The sequence below is a fragment of the Jaculus jaculus genome, chromosome 9 (assembly GCF_020740685.1).
Source record: "Jaculus jaculus isolate mJacJac1 chromosome 9, mJacJac1.mat.Y.cur, whole genome shotgun sequence".
In the NCBI taxonomy this organism is placed as follows: Eukaryota; Metazoa; Chordata; class Mammalia; order Rodentia; family Dipodidae; genus Jaculus; species Jaculus jaculus.
Window position 1 is genome coordinate 34728548 of NC_059110.1, and position 21193 is coordinate 34749740.

The 21193-nt window shown below is 43.1% G+C and overlaps 1 protein-coding gene across 3 annotated transcripts in view; it reads left to right on the forward strand.

Moving 5' to 3' along the window:
* The first annotated feature begins 1450 nt into the window (after positions 1–1450).
* Epb41l2 (erythrocyte membrane protein band 4.1 like 2) overlaps positions 1451–21193 on the forward strand; it is a 205447-nt gene continuing 185704 nt past the window's right edge. The window contains exon 1 of one of the 3 annotated variants that reach the window (XM_045159023.1): positions 1451–1522. The gene's annotated coding sequence lies outside the window, so the exon portion shown is untranslated. Of the gene's footprint in view, positions 1523–2270; positions 2290–21193 lie in introns of those variants that run through there. The other 2 variants (XM_045159025.1, XM_045159024.1) reach the window with 2 other exon arrangements.

Sequence of the window (21193 nt, forward strand, 5' to 3'; positions counted from 1 at the left end):
TAGGGTCTCCCTCTAGCCCAGGCTGACCTGGAATTCACTATGGAGTCTCAGGGTGGCCTCGAACTCACGGCAATCCTCCTACCTCTGCCTGCTGAGTGCTGGGATTAAATGCCTGTGCCACCTCACCTGGCTTCTCTTGTTTTCTTTACCAGAACTTTGTGCAGTCAGGAGTCCACGCCATACTATCTCATTTAACTTGTGTATTTAGCCTATGGGGTTGTGATTAAGTCATGTAAGGGACTTAGAACCATGCCTAGTACACAAAGCACACAACAAATGTTAGCTGTCACGAATTTTATTATTTCCTGGAAGGATCTTCTTAGTAAACAGTGTATCAATCCCAATTCTTATGCGATGGAGATAATACCTGCTCTGCCTTTTCCATAGTGTTGTTGAGTGGCTCTAGAGATAAAACCCAGTGTCCTGCTATCTGGAAAGCATCACACACACAGGAGGTATTGTGGCTGAGGTTTAATTTGATGTTGCTAATTTTACGAAAGAGGCCTCAGTCGAGGTGGGAGGACGCCTAGGGGGTCTGTGTATATGAGCAGAGGCTGTAGACAGAGAGCTGGACCAGGGACAGACATGTTCAGAAAAGATGAAATAAGTGGAATAACAGAGTTAGGGAACTGATTGTACAAAAGACCCGGCGAGACTGTGTGTATGTGGCTTTTCAGAATCTGACCCCAACTTAGGTTTTTCTATAAGACTCTGCTTCAGTCCTGTCACACTTTTCCATCCAGGTTCCTAGGCCTCTGCCTGCAGAAATCCTCTGGACTCCCAGGCGTGAAGGCCTCTCTCCGCGGCTTTCCCCCCAGCCTCTCCCGCGTCTCCCCCAGGAAGAGTAGACAAATGGCGCCCTTTGAGACCCTTCCCGTGAAAGCACTTCTTTCAACGCAGACTGGGGGGACCCAGTTCTCACCCTAGGTTTCCAGGACCTGCTCCAGCGTATACCACCCAGCGATGCACTGGGAAGAAGGAGGAACTTTGACAAGTAGCAAGGGCGTCTAAGGCCACGAGCCTCACTCCGAACGCCCCGCACACGCGCCATCAGGCGTCATTATCTATCTGCAGGAGCTCCGTGGGCGACGCGATGCGACGCGACACGACATGACACGACACGCGCCCCTGCCGTGCGGTACCGGGAAGCCCGAGCAGCGAAAATCCCACCCCTCGCGTCCACCTCCCAAGTCAACAGGCGAGGGGCGTGGCCTGCTTCGCGGGGGCGTGGCCTGTCCTCGGGGCGTGATTGGCACGGAGGCGTGGCCTGCACTCGGGGGCGTGGCCTGATCGCGGGGGGCTTTCCGTGCTCGGGGCGGGGGCGGGGAGCGGGAGGGGCTTCCGCCACGAGGGGGCGGGGCCTGCGCGGCTAGTTCTCTGACGGCCCCAGTCAGGGAATTTCAATTTGAAACCCAGCGGAGGGAGGAGGCGGGCGGCGACGACGGCGGCGGCGGCGGCAGCTGGGACCGGAGCGGCACGGACGGGGTCCGGGGAGAGCGAGGTCCCGAGGGTCGGCGGCGGGGTAAGGAGGCGTGCGGGGCGGCGGGGCGCGGGTCCCGGGTCTCCTCCGCTGCCGGGGCGGCGCGGCGTGGCGTTCGGCTCTGGGCAGCAGCTCCCGGGCAGGAAGCGGCGGCGGCGGGGGAGGGGGCCGGCTCCTTCCCTGGGCTCTCCCTTCCTCTCCTGTGCGCGCCCCCGCTTCCCGCCGCGGGGGGCTCCGGGCGTCCCCGGAAGGATGGAGCGCGCGGTGAGGACCGCGGCGTCCGCGCCGGGGTGAGGGGGTCCCGCGTGTGCACCCCGCCGAGCCGCAGGCTGCGCGGGGATCCGGCTCCGTGGTGGGCGCGGGCCGCGGCGGCGGCGCCCTGCAGCCGCGGCCTCAGGATGGCCCGGCCAGGGGTGCGCGGACCCCGGCGCGCGTGGGGGCTGCGGGAGCGCGGCGCGGCGCGGCGCGGCGTGGTCGGTCCGGCCGGGCTGGTGCTGGCGACCCGCTTCCCCAGCCGGCGTCGCCTGCGCCGTTCTGCGGGCTGCGGAGAGGGACGCACGGGGCGTTTTTTTCTTTCTTAAGCTCGGATCCTTCCACTTCCCGCAGTCCAGGCCAGCTCAACCCCCCCAGGTGCGCGGCAGCCCGGGGTTGGGAGCAGTTGTGGCGAGCTGCGAGGCGAGGACCGCAGCGCGGGAGGTAACGGAGCCTGCAGCGCTGACACCGCCTTTGGGGACCCCATCCCTCGTCCCCTGCACAGCTGCGCTGAACGTAAAGTTAAGCTGCCGGGCTTCCCCAGATGCCAACCTCTGGTGAGGCCAAGCTGCTGTTCGACTCGATTTGATTTTTATGGTCAGGCTGGAAGAGCTCCCGCTTCGAGGGTGTTGCTTTGGAGAGTGGTGTCTGCGTGGAGCCTTCCCTACAAACTCATTTAATTCCTCCATCAACCATTCATAGCTACCGGTTTTTAAGAGGCCTCGGTGGGTGATATGGGAAGGTGGCGTCTGTAGGAGCTGTGGATATATTTTCTTCTTTCTAAATCACGGCTCTCTCCACAGTGTCATGAACTACTTGCGTGTGAAATGGCATTTGTGTGCAGGGCATCCTGTTACGGCTATTAGTGTTTTTTTTTTTTTGACTCATTTTTTTTCATCCTTTTCTCTTGGTGTCTGTTCTTTCATTGGAAGACGTTATTTCTGTAGTTTTTGATCCATTTGTAACACTGCTTTGACAATTTTGTATTTTCGTCTGCCCTGTCACATTTTCTTGTGGGTTTAGCACATGAGGGAAACTTGAGTCAGTTGCTTGGCTGCGGGGGTTGGGATTTAGAATTCTCAATCTATGTACAGTTTTACTGGGGAACGGATAGGCCTAAAGCTATTGTTTGTTTGCAGACTTGTGCTATAATAAATCAGTGCCTTGCCCTTGCAGTCACTGGTGGGGCTACCTAGCAGCGCAATCGTGAATTGTGATAAGGGCCAAGCGAGGCCATCCATCAGGTTGCTAGTTTGATCGAACTTTTAAAGAGCCATGTTGTCAGATCTGGAGTGATATTTCTACAGTTCAATTTGAGAGCCTCCAGCAAACCTCCTATAAGTGCTCTTTGGAGGTTATTGGAGAACTGTACCAGTGGTAATGGCTTGGAACAATGGTGTGGATTTACGGCTAACTTAACCCTATCCTGTCTTCCTCATTTCTTGGGCAGTATTCCCGATGAAGTCAGTAGTGGTCTTGTGTGCAGGCTGACTGCTGAGGACAAGAGGCTGCTCATTAAGAGTGAGAAAAGGGGGCAGTTTCTTTCCTTTTAAAACATCCCTCTCTAAGAAAGACGTAGTCATAACAGTTCTTTAATCTTTTACGTTTAGAAAAAATAGGGCACTGTGCAACAACCTTCGAAAGAAAATGTGTGCATGAGTTGAGCCATCAGCCTTCATTCTCTTGAAGAGGTTGTTTAAAATGAACAAAAGTGATGTCACGGACATTAACCATTTTACTGGACTTTCCATAACATATTCAGTATTTTGTGTAAAAACAACAACAACCCTGAAATTGCTATGGAATGTTTTGCAGCAATTGGATATGCGTATTTAAAATCTGAAATTCAAGTCCAATTAGAGAGAAGTAAATTAATTCAAGTTTCCTTTAGGGGAAGACTGAAGAGAGGCTCACCAAAACATAACTGTAGGCAGAAAACAAGGAAACGCACCCGCTCCTCCTGTACTTGGAGAGAGCGTGCAGGGGTCCCACGTGCAGCCGTGTTCCTGCCAAGGCAGTGACTTGGTGGTCGCATCATTAGATTTTCGAGAACTGAGCTTTGCAGCTTGGCTTTGCTGCTCTGAGTTGGATAGCTTGTTAGTTCTTTTGCTTTTTAATGTAATGTTCCTGTGGTTTACCCTTTCCAAATTACCAGTTCTAAAGAATTGAGTTTAGAAAACCTAACCAGTGACCAGAATGTAAAAATAGACAGTTAAAAGTCAGAACCATGTCCACGTGTACTATCCAGCCACTTGCCTTCAAATAAAAATACTTAAAAAGATGACAAAGCAGTCCTTAACCAAAATATTTATTGATCAGTTTTCTTTGTAATTAGTAGTAGTATATAGTTAGGTTTAGTATTGGGTTCTGCTGTGAGTCACCACTTACATTACTGTGCCTAGCTATCTACAAAGGCCTTACCTTTGCCATTTTTTTTTTTTTTTTTAGGAATGTGGGGTTTATATTTTATATAGCAGCTGAATTTCACTGGAGATTTGATTTTTGTTTCTGTTTGTTTCCAACAGTCAAATATAGGCTTTTTTTTTTTTTGAATTTGTGTACTTAATTTGTATTTGTGTACTTCACTGAAAAGAATAAATTAGTAGTTTTTTTTTTCTTGTTGTTTGTTTTTCTGAGGTAGGGTTTCACTCTAGCCCAGGCTGACCTGGAATTTGCTGCGTAGTCTCAGGGTGGCCTTGAACTCATGGTCATCCTCCTACCTCTGCCTCCCAAGTGCTGGGATTAAAGGCATGTGCCACCATGCCCAAAAAATTTTCTTTTTTTTTTTTAAATAAGATAATAAAAGTTTATATGGATCAATATCATTGAGTGACATGTTGTATTTCTGTAGTCAGTATTGTTTACTTGGAGAAAACAAAGGAAATATGCCTACTTCTTCCTCCCTACCTTTATTTAGAAACATTTCCAGAGGACTTGTTTGTTTTTTTTCAGCTTCAGAATTGCTGTACCTAACCACTGGGTACCCTTACAGATTTAAAAGCCTCAAGGAAATGTTTATGCTGGCTTCAGTACTCAAAAAATACTAGCCAAACCCTAATTGACTGCTTTTTTATAGAATCTTGGAATCTCAGGGCTGAAGTCAGCAAATCCATTCTTAGCCCTTGTCACACAAACATTTCCAGACTCTTTCGGAAGACAGAGTCAATCAGCTTGTATATGATTCCTGCAGAGAGTGCAGACAGAGCATCCTTTGGGAATCATGTTTTGGCATCAGCCAGCAATTTCGCTATTCATAAGATTTCTGTCATTCCTCTGTCTGGGCAGTGAGTGCCCCAGGCTCACATCTGAAGTGGAGTTGGTGCCTGGTAGCATTAACTGTACAGGAATGGCCAGCACTGTTGCTTTGGCAGAGTAGTTGTTTAGAAATATAAGAAAGCCAGAAAGGAAATCAATAAATCATCTGTGTAATATCTAGAAATGATTGGTCCTTTTACCTCACCTTTATCCAGGGTCTCATGCAGTTTATGCTGGCCTTGAACTGATTATTTAGCCTAAGCTGGACTATAGCTGCTTGTCCTAATGGCTCTACTACCCAGGTGTTAGGATAACAGGCGTGCACCTCTAGGCCTGCTCTTACCAAACTCTTATGTGTGGAGATACTTTTAGGAAAAAATTTTTGAAAGCTTCAGTTTACTTTGTAGAAACTAATTATAGTTTATGTATATAATAAAGAGAGTTTACTTAAACACACACGCACATGTGCACATGCATGCGTGCACAGAAACCATAGTTAGTATTTCCCTTTATGCTTTGGTTGGTTTGGGATCTGTGTAGATTTAGATGGGTGTATGGGTGCTTCCCTTCATTTTAGTGAGAAACTAAAGTTTGTCTGAATTTTTTGTCTTTTGGAGGTAGGGTCTCGGTGTAGCTCAGGCTGACCTGGAATTCACAATGTAGTCTCAGGATGGTCTTGAGCTCGCAGCAATCCTGCTACCTCAGCCTCCTGAGTGCTGGGATTTAACACGCCACCATGCCTGGTAGAATTTTCTTTTCTTTTTTTCAAGTGGTATCTTCTACTAGAATAAGATGTTATTTGGTCCTTTAGTGCTTTCACTTTTGCATTTTTTTCAAGGCTGAAATTGAGTTAATTTTATATTCTTAATTACTTTCAAAAATATTTTATTTATTTGCAAGGAGAGTAAGACAAGAGAGAAGGAGAGAGAGAGAAAACTTGTACACACGCAAGAGAATGGACATGCAAAGGCCTCCATGTACTGCAAAGGAACCTCAGATGCTTGCCACTTTGTGCATCGGGCATTACATGTGCACTGGGGAGTAGAACCCTGTTCGTTAGGCTTTGCAGGCAGGTGCCTTAATGGCTGAGCCACCTCTCCAGCCCCTATTCTTATTTACTTTGAAAACATATTTTCACTTCACAGATACCCGTAATTTTGGTATTTTCCACTTTGGCATATTAAAGCTATAAAAGTGTGAATGTATATAGATTGTCTTCTAGATCATCTTTATGCTACTACATAATAAATTGGATTAAACTATCCTTTGTTGGGTCCAAAGATTTTACTTTCAATACCCAAGTTGAGATTTTACTTGTGTAACTAAATCCACCATCATGGAAATACTTCTCCCCCCCCCCCCAGGTTAAAAATCAGGACATGATAAAGACTTCAAACTATTTTTATGCTCCTGTTCATTTGTAGGACCTTATTACCCAGGCTGGGTAGGGGAGCTATGCTATGTAAAATCTATCTTTCATGGTATAATTGAGAAACCTGCTTTCTCTTGCTTTGTTTTTATTATGATCTAGTTATCAGTCTTTGTGATACAGTTTTCAAATACTTAAAGACTAACATTGTCCTTCAGTTGCCTTTTATGAGATATATTTTTGGCTTAAAAATCATTATCTTATTTATTTTTATTCTGAGAGAGAGAGAGAGGGAGGGAGGGAGGGAGGGAGGGAGGGAGGGAGGGAGGGCAGAGGGGAGAGGGGAGAGAAAGAGAAAGGGAAAGAATGAATGGGCCCCTCCAGGGCCTTTCAGCCACTGTGAACTAACTCCAGATTCATGTGCCCCCTTGTGTGCATGTGTGACATTGCATGCTTGCATAACTCCTGCATCTGGCTATATGTGGGATCTGGAGATTCGAACAAGTGTTCTTAGGCTTTGCAGGCAAGCGCCTTAACTGCTAAGCCATCTCTCCAGCCTCTATTTTTAACTTTTTGTTGACAACTTCCTTAAATATGGACACTATTCTGTGATCATAATCTCCTTCTACCACCCCCAATTGCCCTTCGCAAACCTCCCTTTAGTGAGTCCCTTCTTTCCAGTTAGTCTCTTCTGTTTTGATGCCATTATTCTTTTCCTCCAGTAATGCAGATCTTGTGTAGGTAGCGTCAGCCACTGTGGGGTCATGAATCTTTTTTTAATTTTTTTATTTTTTAAAAAATTTTATTTATTTATTTGAGAGCAACAGACACAGAGAGAGAGAGAGAGAGAGAGAGAGAGAGGGAGGGAGGGAGAGGGAGAGAGAGAGAGAGAGAGAGAGAGAGAGAGAGAGCGAGCACTCCAGGGCCTCCAGCTATTGCAAATGAACTCCAGATGCATGCACCCCCTTGTGCTTCTGGATAATGTGGGTCCAGGAGAATTGGGCCTTGAACCGGGGTCCTTAGGCTTCACAGGCAAGCGCTTAACTGCTAAGCTATCTCTCCAGCCCATCTGTTTTAAATTTTTTTCTTTTTTTCTTTTTTTTTTAATTTTTATTAACATTTTCCATGATTATAAAATATATCCCACGGTAATTCCCTCCCTCCCCACCCCCACACTTTCCCATTTGAAATTCCATTCTCCATCATATTACCTCCCCATTACATTCATTGTAATTACATATGTACAATATCAACCTATTAAGTATCCTCTTCCCTTCCTTTCTCTACCCTTTATGTCTCCTTTTGAACTTACTGGCCTCTGCTACTAAGTATTTTCATTCTCATGCAGAAGCCCAATCATCTGTAGCTAGGATCCACATATGAGAGAGAACATGTGGCGCTTGGCTTTCTGGGCCTGGGTTACCTCACTTAGTATAATACTTTCCAGGTCCATCCATTTTTCTGCAAATTTCATAACTTCATTTTTCTTTACCGCTGAGTAGAACTCCATTGTATACATGTGCCACATCTTCATTATCCACTCATCTGTTGAGGGACATCTAGGCTGGTTCCATTTCCCAGCTATTATAAATTGAGCAGCAATAAACATGGTTGAGCATGTACTTCTAAGGAAATGAGATGAGTCCTTTGGATATATGCCTAGGAGTGCTATAGCTGGGTCATATGGTAGATCAATCTCTAGCTGTTTTAGGAACCTCCACACTGTTTTCCACAATGGCTGGACCAGATTGCATTCCCACCAGCAGTGCAGAAGGGTTCCTTTTTTTCCACATCCCTGCCAACATTTATGATCATTTGTTTTCATGATGGTGGCCAGTCTGACAGGAGTGAGATGGAATCTCAATGTAGTTTTAATCTGCATTTCCCTGATGACTAGTGACGGAGAACATTTTTTAGATGCTTATATGCCATTCGTATTTCTTCCTTTGAGAACTCTCTATTTAGCTCCATAGCCCATTTTTTTTTATTTTTTTATTTTTATTTATTTTTTTAAAATTTTTATTAACATTTTCCATGATTATAAAATATATCCCATGGTAATTCCCTCCCTCCCCACCCCCACACTTTCCCGTTTGAAATTCCATTCTCAATCATATTACCTCCCCATTACAATCATTGTAATTACATATATACAATATCAACCTATTAAGTATCCTCCTCCCTTCCTTTCTCCACCCTTTATGTCTCCTTTTCAACTTACTGGCCTCTGCTACTAAGTATTTTCATTCTCACACAGAAGCCCAGTAATCTGTAGCTAGGATCCCCATATGAGGGAGAACATGTGACGCTTGGCTTTCTGGGCCTGGGTTACCTCACTTAGTATAATACTTTCCAGGTCCATCCATTTTTCTGCAAATTTCATAACTTCATTTTTCTTTACCACTGAGTAGAACTCCATTGTATAAATGTACCACATCTTCATTATCCACTCATCTGTTGAGGGACATCTAGGCTGGTTCCATTTCCCAGCTATTATAAATTGAGCAGCAATAAACATGGTTGAGCATGTACTTCTAAGGAAATGAGATGAGTCCTTTGGATATATGCCTAGGAGTGCTATAGCTGGGTCATATGGTAGATCAATCTCTAGCTGCTTTAGGAACCTCCACACTGTTTTCCACAATGGCTGGACCAGATTGCATTCCCACCAGCAGTGCAGAAGGGTTCCTTTTTTTCCACATCCCCGCCAACATTTATGATCATTTGTTTTCATGATGGTGGCCAATCTGACAGGAGTGAGATGGAATCTCAATGTAGTTTTAATCTGCATTTCCCTGATGACTAGTGACGTAGAACATTTTTTTAGGTGCTTATATGCCATTCGTATTTCTTCCTTTGAGAACTCTCTATTTAGCTCCTTAGCCCATTTTTTGATTGGCTTGTTTGATTCCTTATTAGTTAACTTTTTGAGTTCTTTGTATATCCTAGATATTAATCCTCTATCAGATATATAGCTGGCGAAGATTTTTTCCCATTCTGTAGGTTGCCTCTTTGCTTTTTTCACTGTGTCCTTTGTGGTGCAAAATCTTTGTAATTTCATTAGGTCCCAGTGGTTAATCTGTGGTTTTATTGCCTGAGCAATTGGGGTTGTATTCAGAAAGTCTTTGCCAAGACCAATATGTTGAAGGGTTTCCCCTACTTTTTCCTCTAGCAGTTTCAGAGTTTCCGGGCTGTCTTTCATCCATTTGGACTTAATTCTTGTGCATGGCGAGAGAGAAGAATCTGTTTTCATCCTTCTGCAGATATATATCCAGTTTTCAAAACACCATTTGCTGAAGAGGCTGTCTCTTCTCCAATGAGTATTTTTGGCATTTTTATCGAATATCAGGTGGCTATAGCTACTTGGGCTTACATCTGGGTCCTCTATTCTGTTCCACTGATCTACATGTCTGTTTTTGTGCCAGTACCATGCTGTTTTTGTTACTATGGCTCTGTAGTATAGGTTAAAATCAGGTATGGTGATACCACCAGCCTCTTTTTTTGTTGCTCAGTATTATTTTAGATATTCGAGGTTTTTTGTGATTCCAAATGAATTTTTGGATTGTTTTTTCTATTTCCATGAAGAAAGCCTTTGGAATTTTGATAGGGATTGCATTAAATATGTAGATTGCTTTAGGTAAGATTGCCATTTTCACAATATTGATTCTTCCAATCCAGGAACAAGGGATGTTTCTCCACTTTCTAGTGTCTTCTGCAATTTCTCGCTTGAGTGTTTTAAAGTTCTCATTGTAGAGATTCTTTACTTCCTTGGTTAGGTTTATTCCAAGGTACTTTATTTTTTTTTGATGCAATTGTGAATGGGAGTGATTCTCTGATTTCATCCTCTGTGTGTTTGTTGTTAGCATATATGAAGGCTACTGATTTTTGTGTATTTATTTTGTATCCTGCTACATTGCTGTAGATTTTGATCAGCTCTAACAGCTTGCTAGTAGAGTCTTTAGGGTCCTTTATGTATAAGGGGTCATGAGTCTTAACACCACTTTGTATTGTAAGCACTCTTCCCCTTCCTTTGGCTCTTACATTCTTTCCTCTACCTGTTCCACAATGGTCCTTGAGCCTTGGGTGGTGTTACAGAGATGTCTCACTTAGTGCTAAATACTACACTGTCACTTTTTGGCACTTTAGTGAGTTTTGTGTCACTCCAGTGGTCACTGCCATCAGAAATGTGAGATTAGGGGGCTGGAGAGATGGATCAGTGATTAAAGGTGCCAGAATGCCCGAGTTTGAGCCCCCAGTACCCATGTAAGTCTGATGTACAAAGTGGCTTCTGTGTCAGGAGTTTGTTTGTAAGATGTCCTGGTGTGCCCATTCCCCCTCTCTCTCCCTCTCCACATCTCTCTCTGCTTGCAAGTAAATAAAATATTTTTTAAAAAAGTGAGAGTAGCATTAAGATATGTACATAAACAGAAGTGTTTAGAGGGCAGTTTGGTGAATACAATATATTCAGAAAACAGTGGTAATTTCTGCCCTAGGGTTTATGACCTTGCCAGCCATAGCTTTTCATCAGGTTTTCTGTACCAGGCAGGGATTTTCTGTCTGTGAAGCAGGCCTTAAGTCCAATCAGAGAGCAATAACAGACATGCCACCATTGCACAAGTTGGTACATTTGGCTTGGCTGGTCAGCAGTAAAGCTTGCAGGGTCCACTGCTAGTTTAGATTGATGATGACTTCTTTCTCTCCAAAGGTTGCAGAGCTCTTTTCAGCATCCTGACAGCCCACGGGGAGAAGACTTCCAGCTCAGTTCCACATTGATTTCTCAGTGAGCCACAGCCCAAGCATGTGCAGTCTTTAGCAGTAAGGTCTTACCATCTAGTTCTGGTGTGCAACCAGGAGCCTTGGCAATAGCCTATGATGTCTGGGGGACAATAGGGACCTCCTGTGTAACAAACCTTTGAAGGTATCCCATCCCTGGCACTGAAATTTTCTAATAACAATATATGGCTTCTATATACAATATTATGGAGTATTATTTGGTTTTTAAAGTCATAGTGGGGGCTGGGCTGACGGCTTAGCCGTTAAAAGCACTTGCTTGAAAGGCCTGCAGACCTGGGGTTCAATTCCCTCGTAAAGCCAGGTGTTCAGAGTGACCCGTGTGTCTGGAGTTTGTTTTGGCAAGAGGCCCTGGCATGCCAGTACTCTCTCTCACACACACAAATAAAAATACTAAAAGCACTTGTCATATAGATCTGAATATCAACTGATCTGAATATCACCTTTTCCAAGCCCTGGTTCAGGTTTCCATACCTCTTAGTGAGCTTCAAGTTGGACCCATTACCATTATAACAGCAATACTGAGTTCACACATTTTGAAGTTTTCAGTATTGTACCAATAGGTGTATATATCCCAGTAGTTTGAAGGTATAATATTAAAATGTAATTTATACTCTGCCCTACCATATTTCTTTGTTTCTTTTTCTTCTGATCTAAAGAGGCTACTGTTAAAAAAAAAAGAAAGAAAAGAAATAAAAATCCAGGCTAGAAAGGATCATGGAGGTGATTTTACTTAGACTTGACCTGAGGTAGAAGGGTTTGAGGGGAGAGTGTTGTTTGGGGTGGCCTTTGGGGGTTCATAAACTGCCTGAGGATAAGTTGTTTTTATCCATAAGACTGTGAAAGAGATAAAGATAGATTGAGAGATTGAGTGACACAGAGAAAATATGAAAATGACATAAATTTGGGAAACCAAAGGTTGTAAATTGCTGATCTACTTCAGTTCTCTTTTATTTCCTCTCTCTTTTTTTTTTTAGAAAGAAAGAGTGAGACAGAGAAGTGGCACGCCACTGCTTGAACTCTAGTCTTGTGCACCCCTTATGTGCATGTGCAACCTTGAGCTTGCATCACCTTTGTGCATCTGGCTTATGTGGGATCTGGAAAGAGATTAAACCTGGGTCCTTAGCTTCTCAGGCAACGGCCTTAATTGTTAAGCCATCTCTCCAGTCCGACTTCAGTTCTCTTTATGACTAGGAAATCAAAGTCTTCAGAGATTTTTAAAAAACTCTTCTCTGTTTTATTTGTTTCTTCTTCTTCTTCTTCTTCTTTTTTTTTTTTTTTTGAGTTATCTCATGTAGCTCAGGCTGGCATTGAACTCGTACTTGCTGTGTAGCCGAGGATGCCCTAGAACCCCACATTCTTCTGTCTCCACCTCCCTAGTGCTGGCATGCATCAGTATGCTCTGTTTCTGGCGTGCTGGGCCAGGAAGCCATGTCTGCATGTCTAGCCACACTGCAAACGAACTCCAGATGTGTGTGCTACCATGTGCATCTGGATTACATGGGACCTGGAGAATTGAACCTGGGTCCTTAGGCTTCACAGGCATGTGCGTTAACCGCTAAGCCATCTCTCCAGCCCCCTCCTCTCTATTTTTTATGTCATTCTACTGTGCTTTCATCATCCACCCCCCCCCTTCACATCTGGATGTGCTTATTTCCAGTCTTTAGTTGAACCCTTTTGCCCAGCTAGCTTCCCAGATAAAACAGAATTCTAACTCAGTCACTCATATTCTTACTGGTGAGCTTAATGAATATACTTTCCTTGAAAATTTCCTTGGTGGAAAAGTATGTCAGTGACTTAGGACGTTTCTTAAAGCTTCCTTTCTCTAATATAGGGTTTAAAAAGATCATACCTAGTTTGGAGGCAGGCATAGGAATGCTGTGAACTGGGGCACTCTGAGACTACATAGTAAATCCCAGATCAGCCTGCCTGGGCTAAAGTGAGACCCTACTTTAAAAAATAAAACAAAACAAAACAAAAATCAAACAAAACTTTTTTTTCAACCTGTGAAAATTTTCTGTTCAGAAAAGGCCTAGTGGGTTGCTTGTGAATATGTGGTATGCACATTTTTTGCAGTGGTCAGGAATAATTATCTTTGTGTGTGGAAGTAGTCTTTGATATGAGATTGGAATTTCCTATAGTTGAAACTCCTATTTAAAAAAAACAGATTTCAAAACATCTTTTAGTTTTTTCTTAACTTTTAGAAGATTAAATATTTTATGTATTTGCAAGCAGAGAGAGCTAGAGAGACGTTGAGAATGGGTGCACCAGAGCCTCTCGCCGCTGCAAGTGAGCTCCTGGGCATGCGCCATTTTGTGCTCCTGGCTTTACATGGGTACTGGGAAATTGAATCTGGGTTGTTAGGCTTTGTAGGCAAGTGTCTTAGCCACTGAGCCATCTCTTCAGCTCAGAAGATTCTTTTTTCTTTAAAGTTATTTATTTACTTATTGGGGGAGTGGATAGAGATCGGGCATGCCAGGGCCTCCAGCCCTGCAGACGAGCTCCAGACACATGCTTCACCTTGTGCATCTTGTTTCCGTGGCTTCTGGGGAGTCAAACCTGGGTCCTTTGGCTTCTGAGGCAGGCACCTTAACTGCTAAGCGATATCTTACCCCAGAAGATTTTTTAAAAATTTATTTATTTGTGTGTTGTGTGTGAGAGGGAAGTAGGTACGTAGGTAGACAGAGAGGACTTGAGTATGAAGAGAGTGTACGGGCATACCAGGGCTTCCTGCCACTGTGAACGTAGATACTGGGGAATTAAAACCGGTCAGTAAGTTTTTCAAGCAAATGACTTTAATACCCCTGAGCCATCTCTCCAGCCCTTAGAAGATTCTTGACCTAACAAACTCCATCCATCTTTTTTTGGCAATGCACAAAAGAGCATCTGTATGAAGAAGCTGTTGCAACAACACAGGAGAATTTAAAAATTAAAAAGATTTTTTAAATATATACTTTCTTATTTCCATTTTTATTTATTTATATAGAGAGAAATAGGGAGAGAAAGAGAATGAATGGGCATGCTAGGGCTTCCAGCCAGTGCAAATGAACTCTATATGCATGTGCCATCTTCTGTATCTGGCTTAGGGGGATCAAACCTGGATTCTTTGGTGTTGTGGGCAAGTGCTTTAATCACTAAGCCATTTCTCCAGCTCGAGTATAAGCTTCTTATTAGGTTGCCAGCAGCAAGTAACTCCAAGTATAAGGTGTATGTGTGCAGTCAGACTTTGCAAGCAAGCCCCTTTAACCACTGAGCTATCATCCTAAGCCCCAGTGCCCTTAACTCTTCCTGATGGCTTTCTGTTTCCCAGAGGATACCACTTTTTTTTCTTTTAAAAAAAAATTTTTTTTGTTAACAACTTCCATGATTTTAAAAAAGGTGATGCCCTCCCTCCCCCCACTTCCCTGTTGAAACTCTACTCTCCATCATATCCCCTCCTCCTCTCAATCAGTCTCTCTTTTATTTTGATATCATGATCTTTTCTTCCTATTATGTTGGTCTTGTGTAGGGAGTGTCAGGCACTGTGAGGTCATGGATATCAAGGCCATTTTGTGTCTGGAGGAGCACGTTGTAAGGCGTCCTACCCCTCCTTTGGCTATTACATTCTTTTCGCAACCTCTTCCGCAATGGACCCTGAGCCTTGGAAAGTATGATAGAGATATTGCAGTGCTGAGCACTCCTGTCACTTCTTTCCAGAGTACACCACTTTTAATACTTTTTGTATTCTGATCTTTAAGTATCATATTTTTCTCTCTCTTTTAAAAAATGATATATATATTCTTTCATTGTTTGTTAAAAGCTGTTGTATTTTCTAAAAGAAGGGGACATGCTGGAAGTCAAAAGCTTGTTTTCATAGACATTTGACAGCCACCGTCTGATTTCCTTAGCTTTTATTGTAAAGTTATTTTTAAATATTTCATTTGTTTAGTTATGGGGGGGAGGCGTGCAGATAGAGAAAAAGATAGAATGGGTGCCACTGCAAACAAACTCCAGATTCATGCACCCCCTTGTGCATCTGGCTTATATGGGTCCTGAGGACTTGAACCTGGGACCTTTGGCTTTGCAGGCAGATGCCTTAACCACTAAGCTATTTCCCCAGCCCTGTGAAGTTATTTTTGTGTATGGATTGCTGATTAAATTGATGTTTCTTTTGGGCCCTGGAAAAGCCCATTCATTCCACTGTACTGCTAATGTCTGTCCACTTCTGTTTTTTTTTTTTTTTTCCCCTTTTGTATTTTCAAGGCAGGGTCTCATTCTAGCCCCGGCTAACCTGGAATTCACTCTGTACTCCCAGGTTAGCCTTAAACTCATGGTGAGCTTTCTACCTCTACTTCCCTGGTGGTGGTGACAATAAAGCTGTGTGACACCACACCTGTTTGTTTTTTTTTTTATATTTTGTTCATTTTTTATTTATTTTGAGAGTGACAGACAGAGAGAAAGACAGATAGAGGGAGAGAGAGAGAATGGGCGAGCCAGGGCTTCCAGCCTCTGCAAACGAACTCCAGACGCGTGCGCCCCTTTGTGCATCTGGCTACGTGGGACCTGGGGAACCGAGCCTCGAACCGGGGTCGTTAGGCTTCACAGGCAAGCGCTTAACCGCTAAGCCATCTCTCCAGCCCACCTGTTGTTTTTTTGATTTACTACTTTGTAAATAATATACTCGGCACTTTGTTTTGGTTAGAATTAGTCTCTCTTATTCTCATAAAGGCCTACACTCTTTCCTCATTTCTTAATTTATGTGAAAGGTGAACATATAAAGTGCTTTGATTACATATACTTCCTTTTACAACTCTCTCTCTCTCTCTTTTTTTTTTGGCTTTTTGAGGTAGAGTCTTGCTCTAGCTCAGGCTGACCTGGTATTCATTATGTAGTCTCAGAGTGGCCTCGAACTCAAGGTGATCCTCCTACCTTCGCCTCCTGAATGCTGGGATTAAAGATGTGCGCCACCATGCCCAACTTTACAACTCCCTTTTTTATCCTGAACATTGTCTTATTTTTTACCCTCATTTACTTGGTTTTCTTAATATCTATCTTTAGTTCAGCTGTGTTGGAAACAATAAACTTTCTGCCATTCGGATCTAATATATAATCTCTTAGTCCTTTTTTTTTGAGACTTCCTTAATGGCTCTTTCATCATTCTGACTGCTGTTGTTATTTCTAGGACTGCTGTATAGCTAGCTGTATTCTGGAAATTATCTATTGCCTTTCTTCCTGGGTTCCATGTCTCCTGTGCTGTATGCACCCTTCTTGACTTAATCCTTATTTTATCTGAGCTCATCCAATACTTAACCAAGAAAATATAAATGGAAGATCAGTTTCTTTCTTTTCTTTTTTTTTTTTTTCTTGTTTTTTGTTTTTTGAGATAGGATCTCACTCTGTCTCAGACTGACCTGGATTTAACTGTGTAGTCTCAGGGTGGCCTCGAACTCACAGCGATCCTCCTACCTCTGCCTCCTGAGTGCTGGGATTAAAGGTGTGTACCACCACGCCCAACTGGAAGATCAATTTCTTAAGACCATCTATGTCCTTTTTTTTCTTTTTGAGGAATCACCACATTGATTTCCATAGTGGCTGGACCAATTTACATTTCTTCCCTCTGTGTGTGTGTGTGTGTGTGTGTGTGTGTGTGTGTGTGTAGTCAATGAACTTTTTTCCTTTGGTATTTCAAGGCTTAGTTCACTATAAAGAATACAAAGTAAAAAGATTTGGTGAATTCATGCCTATCAGAAACAAGTCTTATTTTAAGAGTTTCTTGCTTAGTTTACCTGTCTGTAAACTGACACATAGTTAGAATATATCAATTTTAATATGACTTGAGTATTTGCCGGGGGGGGGGGGGTGTGTGGTTAAAGCAACCTTTGAAATCATATAGGTTTTATTAAATGGGTTGAAAACTTTCATTTCTAGGTAAGGCTTAATAGTGGGATTAACACTAATATCAGTGTGCAAATGGTAGGGGAGTTATGATTTTTTGCATGGATTTCAGGGAAGTTGAAACAAAAAAGGATTCTGAATAAAGTAATGGCATTAGTGGCCATGTGTGCTGTGGGGGTGAGTCTTGTTCTGTTGCCCAAGGGTTTCAGAGATTTATAAATTCAGATGCTTTGTTCCTTAACAGAGGCGATAGATAATGTGATAGTATGCTGAATGACTGAGGTGTTACGTAGTGACTTTTCCTTTTAATCCTTGAGTATGCAATGCTGTTATGCACAAGAAAAAGTGGATGAGTGCCTCACAACTCTTGATTTCCTTGATTCTGCTGAGTCTAACATGCAACATGGTTTGGCAAAAGCTATGAAATTGATACATGAATGACTTGAAGTTAGAAAAACAAGAGGCTGAGGATAAAGCCTAACTGACCCTAGGTTCAATCCTTAGTACTACAAAAGATGAAAGGCAAAGATGTAATCTCAGCACTGAGGAGGTAGAGGCAGGAGGGCCAGGAGTTCAAGGTCGTCTTCTGATACATAGTGAGTTTGAGGTCAGCATGGGCTATGTAAAACACCATCTTTAAAAATAACAAAACAAAAATAGACTATTTGGACCAAAGAAGGGATTCAGTGGAGGGTGGATTTGGGAGGGAGAAAATGATTGTGGTAGGAGGAGATTATAATCATGATATATTGTTTATGTTTATGGAGTTTGTCAGTAAACAGTTAAAAAAAGCAAAATCATGAAACAGAAGTTCTAACTATGATTTCTTTGGTCATGGTGTTTGTACTTTGTTCCTTCTGATAGATAGCAGTATGAAACTGTATGTGCTGACTGTGTCTATAACATAAACATCTCTTTCTTCCCCTCTTCCTTACAGCATCTCCCAATGCAACCCAGGCTGGTTTTGAATTTAGGATCCTACTACCTTAGTGCTGGGATTATTATAGTCCTACCATGCTTTTGATACATTTTATTTATAAAGTTAAGGACAGTTAATAGAAATCTTGAGAACATCTTATCATTTGAATTTTTTAAAATTAAATATTTATTTAGGGGGGAGGGAGGAGAAGGAGAGGAGAAGAGAGGGAGAGAGAGAATGAGTGCACCAGGGCCTCCTGTCACTGCAAAGGAACTCCTTCCCCAGGCCATCTAGCTTTGTAAGCAAGCACCTTTGACAAATGCTGAGCCATCTCTCCAGCTCTCATTTTATCTTTATTTTATTTATTTCTTTGAGAAAGAGAGAGAGAGAGAATGGGTACACCAGTGTCTCTAGCTCCTGTAAATGAACTCCATATGTATGTGCCACCTTGTATCTGGCTTACGTGGGTTCTGGGGAGTTGAACCTGGGTCCTTAGGTTTCACAGGCAAATGCCTTAACCACTAAGCCATCTCTCCATCCCTCATTTGATATTTAAAAAATAATTTAATTTAATTTATTTATTTGAGGGAGGGAAAGAGGGAGAGGAAAAAGGGGGGGGAAGAGAGAGAGAGAGAGAGAGAGAGAGAGAGAGAGAGCGAGAGAGAGGGAGGGAGGGAGGGAGGGAGGGAGGGAGGGAGGGAGAGAGAATATGAATGGGCATGCCAGGGCTTCTAGTCACTGTAAACGAACTCCAGCTGCATGTACCACCTTGTCCATCTGCCTTACATGGGTCTTGGGTAATCGAACTGAGGTCCCAGGGCTTTGCAGCCAAGCAACTTAACTGCTAAGCCATCTCTCTAGCCTGCATTTGATTTTTAAAATAATTTTGTGCTGTAGATCTGACAGGTAGGCACTGCACGTTAGGGAGAGGTTCGACGTGCTCGGCGCTCAGCAGCTTGTTAAAGGGCTTGAGGCACTGCACTTCTTCCTCAGGCCCACGTTGCTCCTTCTCCACCGTGTGCTTTTGCTGGACCTAAGTAGCTAAATGAAGTTTTCTTGGAGAACTCAGGAAATCTGCCAAGTTCTGTAGCTAAATGGATGTCCTGTAGCTTTGATATATTTGTGTCTTGAGCCTTGAAGGTAGACAGAGCTAGGTCTTCCAAAAATAATTCAATAAATGTGTCAACATTTTGAAATACTATTGAAAAAACAAGGAAATGGTAGTCCTGTGGGATTATTGGAAAATGATGCCAATTGCTTTCACAAGTACTTGAACAATAAATGTGGCACTAGTTACATGCTAGAAATGGTTCACAGTTGGCCTTGTTTCTGGGAGCTTGCTTCCTTATTTTTTTTTCTGGGAGTTTATTTTTTTTTCTACTTTTTTTTTTAAAATTTTTTATTTATTTATTTATTTGAGAGTGACAGATGCAGAGAGAAAGACAGATAGAGGGAGAGAGAGAGAATGGGCGCGCCAGGGCTTCCAGCCTCTGCAAACGCCCCCTTGTGCATCTGGCTAACGTGGGACCTGGGGAACCAAGCCTCGAACCGGGGTCCTTAGGCTTCACAGGCAAGCGCTTAACCGCTAAGCCATCTCTCCAGCCCGGGAGTTTATTTTTTATTATGATAATCTTACTTTTTTCCCAGTACTCTGCTTAATTGTTTCTAACTGTGGTTAAAAAATGCTGCTAAAGTAACATTTTTTTCATTAATTCTCTTCGATTAAGGAGAAAAAGGAACCCTTCTCCCAATAAATTGGTTAAAAATTGTGTGCAGGAAAGGTTTAGCATGTCAAGTAATGGCTTGGGCATGTCTAAACAAGAAATCAAGAGCTTATCAGTGAACTTGTAACCAGTACTGCTTTTGGATCTTGGCCATCAAAGTCATCATCAGTAAAGCCTCCACCTTAATTTTCTTAATGCCAAGACTGTGTGTTTTAAATTGGGTCCATATGAGAATGTGAAAACACTGGTCTTTCCCCAGCGCCCCCCACCTGAACACAGGAAGCAGATGAGGGTATTGGAAGCTTTTGCAGCCCTGCAAGGACGAGCTGTGGATTTGGGCTGCATATGTAGCACAGATGTGGTTCCAACCTAACTGATGCTGGTTGATTTTCATCCTGTGCTGCAAGCTTAAGTTGAAAGACTTGAGGGTGGATTCTAGAACATTCAACACATCCCTGAACTGTGCATTACTTCTTGAAATACAGGATCACTCCTAAGACTTAGTATGTTTTTGCTGCATCTGTTTATTATTATTATTATTATTATTTTGTAAGAAAAAGTACCTGCCATACTATCGCCAGTTATAGAAAAGTGGTCTTAGTCTGGAGAGATGGCTCAGTAGCTGAATCCACTTGCTTGCAAAGCTCGATGGTCTGGGTTCTATTCTCCAGTACTTGTGTAAAGCCACATGAACAAAGTGGTGCATGCATCTCAATTTTGTTTTCAGTGGCATGAGGCCTTGGTGCATCCATATCCACTCTCTGTCTGCCTTTTTCTTTCTCTCTCTTTCTTACATAAAGAAATGAACAGACAAATGAATTTAAAAAAAAAGAAAAAGAAAAAAGTGGTCTTTTTGGGGCAAAGTCTCTATAGCCCGGGCTTATCTCAAACTCAGTTTGTATCAAAGGATGACTTTGAACTCCGGATCCTCCCCAGTGCTGGGCTCACAGGTCTGTGCCACTATGTCAGGCTCTGGCAACCTGTTTTTCACATTTGTGTTTTGGAAAATTTACAATATGTTCTTTTTTTTTTTTTATAAATTTTTATTTATTTATTTATTTGAGAGCGACAGACACAGAGAGAAAGACAGATAGAGGGAGAGAGAGAGAATGGGCGCGCCAGGGCTTCCAGCCTCTGCAAACGAACTCCAGACGCGTGCGCCCCCTTGTGCATCTGGCTAACGTGGGACCTGGGGAACCGAGCCTCGAACCGGGGTCCATAGGCTTCACAGGCAAGCGCTTAACCATTAAGCCATCTCTCCAGCCCTACAATATGTTCTTAAGTAGAAAATAGCATAGTGAGCATCCTTTGGCCTCACCACTTAGCAGCACTGGGCTTGTTGTTTCATGTGTTTCCTTTCTACTCCCTCACTCCCCACCCGCAGTATTTATTTTATTTTAAAAAATATTTCTATTGTGTGTGTGGGTGGGGGGAGAGGGAGAGGGAGAGAATGAAAATGAGTGAGAAAGAATATGAGCTCGTCAGGGCCTCCTGCTCTTGTAAACTAACTCTGGACGCAAGCACCACTG